Source organism: Alosa pseudoharengus, unplaced genomic scaffold (genome assembly GCF_046254945.1).
Source record: "Alosa pseudoharengus isolate Yale_2024_CS ecotype anadromous, Long Island Sound unplaced genomic scaffold, YU_APseudo_1.1 YU_APseudo_1.1_scf_63, whole genome shotgun sequence".
In the NCBI taxonomy this organism is placed as follows: Eukaryota; Metazoa; Chordata; class Actinopteri; order Clupeiformes; family Clupeidae; genus Alosa; species Alosa pseudoharengus.
The window spans coordinates 107,501-112,500 of record NW_027468852.1 but is presented as its reverse complement, the minus strand read 5'-3'; positions in this window follow the sequence as shown (position 1 = coordinate 112,500).

Below are 5,000 nucleotides of genomic sequence, written 5' to 3'. Positions count from 1 at the left end.
TGTTGGCTTTGAATGTCTAATTTAAAGTGGTTTTAGAGAATCAATACTAAGTGTGCAATAGCAATACAGAAGTTGAATGCTTTCTAAAAAAAACAAAACACAACTAAATGTGATTACAATACAAAGCAACAAACAAACATTCAGGCTCTTTAAAACGGTCAACTTTTATTGTGTTCCCACAATGTTCATTTTACAGTTAAAAAGTACAATTGTATTCATCAAAAACTCATCAAACAATTCATGGAATTCAACAAACAATTAATAATCACTTCATCAATTAATCACAAAACTAATAAACATTTAAAAGTGTATTTGTATTACTTTAAAATTGTGAATACAGAAGCTAACATTTCTAGCAGTTCTTGTGCAGAAAAATAAGCATGTCTGCTTTTTCTGGGTGGATCCTGGATCTCTCCAGGCTGATGGTGTCTCCAGCTGTGGAGAACACCCGCTCTGAAGGAGTGGAAGATGCCTGAACACACAGATACTTCTCTGCTAAAGCAGACAGTAGGGGCAGATTGCCACTCTTTTCCCACCACCAGCGTACAGGGTCACCTGACATAGGAATGGCAGGAAGGCTGCTGTAGATTTGAACTTCCAAATCTACTTGCTCCCTGATGGTTCGGCGGGCCTGCTTCGGGACAGTCGAAAGCGACATTTGGTCCTCCTCTTCAAACAGCTCCTCCAATGCTGTCTTGCGGCGCTTTGCAGGTGGGGACTAAAATAAAAAAAAATAAAAAAATTACAAACCTGCTTTTAGAGAGGACTGTTAGTAGTACACTCTTTGTAATGAACTAACAGAGAACAGAGCTTACATAGTCTTCCTCTTCTACCTCTTCCTGGTCTTCTTCTTCCTCCAGTGTTTGAGCTTCTTGCTCCTGCTTAAAAACAAATTGTGAGTCCCATATATGAAATTGGTGTAAAATGATAACAATAGCAGACAGACAGTCAAATACCTCTTCCGTGATGGCCATAACCACTGCTGCTGTTCTTAGCCTTTCCCAGATGGCATCACTCTCAATTTTCGTTTTGAACTTTGGGTCCATTACTGTCGCCTCTTCCAAGAAGATCTGCACCTCTTCATCCTTGAATTTAGAAAAGAAAGATTCATGTTCAGTTCAACATAGACAAATGTGAAATTCCCGTCCATATCAGCATATCATTTTTCTTGAGCAGTCAATATTTGTCCTCCATGAATATGTCAGTCACAGAGTACCTGGTAGCGTGCAGAGAGGTCAGTCCAAATCTTCTCCTTTATATTCCTTGTGAAGGCGGAGTCCTGTGCTTGGATGGCATAGTGTTTCTCCAGCTTTTTTAAAATTGGCAGAATTTGACCACATGTTGGACTTCTTTCACTGGAGATGCAGAGGGTGGATGTGTATAGCACACCCATCAGATAAAGGAACTCCTCTGCCCTCCTCATGTCTGCAGTTTGTAAATTCTCCACCAATCTATAAAAGATAATGATTATTGTTCATAACAGGGAAATCAGTAATTTCCCCATACTGCCCCTCCGTTCTCAAGATGAACTGTAAAAATTAAAAATGTCAATTTACCCTACCATTGCATTTTACCCTTACATCTCGTAAAATACTCAATTATCAAGATATATAATCAGCCATAATTTAATAGGTCATAAAAGCTTACTTTTCCTTATCTGCTTGTTTCCTCAATCTGGGGTCCATAACTGCGGCCTGTATTGCGGGGAATTGTTCATAGAACCTTTTAATCATTAGATATGAAGAATTCCACCTTGTCTTCACATCCAAAATCATCATGTGCTGAGGCAGGTCTGTTAGAAAGGAACATATATTGTTAGCACATCACCTAATCCACATTATAGAACCATCAATTTGTTTGTTGCATATATTTATTAGTTATATATCTCACCAAAATGTTCTATTAGCATGCAATGGAAATATCAAAATTCTTACTCAGGAGTTTCTGCTTCTCTTTGAGGACGACCTTTGCCATGTTCACGCTCTTCATCCACACGATGACACTCCTCACTCTTGCTGCCCAGTTGGAGATGTTTTGGCATTTTATAATCTTCTGAGCAGCTAAATTCAGAGTATGGGCGAAGCAGCCAATTCTCACAATAGCGAGGGTCCTCAGAGCGACAGCCATGTTGGCAGCATTGTCAACCGTTGCTGCCACCACTTTCTCCCTAACCCTGTATTCTTGAAGAACTTCTTCAATCTCCTCAGCTACATGTATTCCTGTCTGTGCCTGATAAACTGCTTTTGTACAAAGCACTTTGCCTTCAATTTTCCCCTGCCATACGTAGTGCAAAGTGACTGTCAGGTAGTGGTCCTGACAGTCACTTGTCCACCCATCTGCCGTAATGGCCATCTTGCTGATGCCAGTTAACATTGAAATTAAGTTTGCCTTTTCCACTTCATACCAGGTAGGTATGAGGTGGTTGGACAAGCTATCCCTTGACGGTGGCTTGTATTTTGGGTTAAGAGCCTCAGCCATCTCCCTAGAGATTATAATAAATAAATTATTATAAATAATTCAACATTCTATATAATAATAATATTTAAAATTAGCCACCAAACAAAATTAACTGTTGTTTATAATGACACTAGTAATTATTATTAACTCTCATGATTTTAGACTAGCTAACATAGGCCTAAGTAATGACAGATTACTGGCTATAGAGCTAAATAAGTTATTAAGGCTCATCGTGTAACCACATTCTGTAGGGTGACCGGGTGGGGATGGGTGAAATTGGGGGGGGGGGGGATACAAGCTGTTGCATGACGTGACGTGAGTGGCTGACATTACACCGAATGGTACTGTAGGCCAGGCCTAATTTCAAAATAGGCCTATTCAGATGTTCCAAAACTTGCAGATAAACAAATAAATTCATGGAAAGTGTATTTTATATCAAGCCATTAGAGTGTAATATTTGATCACATCCGTTAAAAGACGCAATGCCCGCTGGGATTGGAAATGTAAGGTCATGTCAAAGGTCTAGGAAGCCTAACTGAAAGAAGTTATTGTAGGCTACATGTCCGCATGCTGCTGCTGACATAGGTAAAGCCAAAAGACACAAATCAAGGCATCAAACGACACAATGGGTCGGAGGCCAAGAGAGATAAAACACAAAGGAACTACTGTTTGCGGAAACTAACAGATTTATACAATTAACGGATTTGTTTTGAAAACGAGTAAGCCTAGCCTAGAGACGGCGCGACTTCAGTTAGGTCGGATAGCGTTGGCGACAACAGCATTTGGAGACGATGTTGATGGCGACAAAGAAAGAAGTCAACCTCATGAATTTTGGATTCGGATTACGTGTTATGGATTAGGCTACGTGTTTGGTTTACAGGATTGCAGAGAAGATGCTACTTCTTGGGCTACCTTTTGAAGGTAATACACGGGGCTTTTTTACATCATGGAGCGGCTGGCTCTGATCTCTTCACTTGTTGTGCACTGCTATTTCCAGGTCCAGATGTTCATGATTACTGTAGCATACTGTTGGATACTAATAATTTGTAAACATGTCAATGATTTTGGTGAGACTAGTCTATTTCATGACACTGACAGCCTGCATAATAGCCCATATGGCACTCATTGCTGTCGGCATAGGCTATGTCACTCACTGATAGAACTATCAAAAGTGCGGATTTGCGTGGGAGCTGGTGGGCTGCAAATGCTAGGACCGTCTCAATGATTCAACAGGTGTTTTATTCGTCTCTCCATAGACTAGTAGCCTAGCCTAGTGTGTCTTGTAAACAAGCGTTAAGTCGAACCTATGAAAAACACTGATAGGCTATTACAAAACAATAAAACCGCAATGAAATTTACTTAATTAAAAAAGAAAAAATTTTAGGCTAGGCTATCGCCTGCAACTCCGTGATGACAGGAAGAATATTTCACTGACAGAAGGGCTGTGTGTTTCAAGGAGGCTTGTTTAACAACCGGCGTGAACACTCTGGGGGCTGTCCGATTTTTTTCAGGACGTAGGCTACGGTCACCGTACATAACATAGGCTACTTGATAACAATATCGTAAGCATTTCCCCACCTACCGAAATTCGACCTGCTCGACTGTCATGAAAGGGTGTAAACCTTTCACAACAAACCTCACAACCTTGCGATGACATTCATTCATCTTTTCCTCTGTCATCCTTGCTCCCTGAGCGGCTAGCGTGAAAGGGGTCTCTCTCTCGCTACTCTCACCAACAGGCTGTCTGTCACTGTCACCATCTACAGTAATGAATGAAACGAGCTAATATTTTCACATAATTTGACTATTTAGTTAAAAAATATCATTGGTTACTTACATCTAGCATTAATGTTTTGATATAACTGATAAGGCTACCTACCATTGTTTGTGGAGCGCAGGCTGTCAAATATTGTGCACTCCTGGTATTTAATGCCATGGATGTTGTTTAGATGTTTAAGCATATTTGTTGTGCTCCCCCCCTTACAAGCTAGAACCGCTTTACAAAGATTACATTTTGAATGCTGATCGTCTGTTTTTGTGAAATGAAGCCACACTCTTGATCGTTTACGTCTTGTACTCGTAGTAGTAGCCATTGCGCGTTTGGGGGATTTAAAAATCCAGACGCGTGAGGTCGCGACGCGGGAATGGACGGAAGACCATTTAAAATTCCAGACGCGCGTGAGGTCGTGCCGCGACGCGGGAATGGACGGAACGTTCGGAATCCATTTAAAAATCCAGACGCATAGCGTTGTCACTCTGACAGCGTAACGTCGGCCGCGACGCATGAATGAATGGGACTGAACGTTCGGAATCGTTAGTGGAATCATTAACGCGTGGACGTGTACGATTCCGATGGATAGGAACGTTTGGAACCGGTTCCAAACCGGAACCTGGAACCGATGCCCATCCCTACTCCTGCGTACCGTCTCGTAATATGTCTTACAGGCGGCTGGAAAACAATTCACAAACGCAAGTCACAGTAACATTAAACAAGGAAGGAGAAACAGTAAAAAAAAAAAAAAGTCACTTACACACAATGTCGT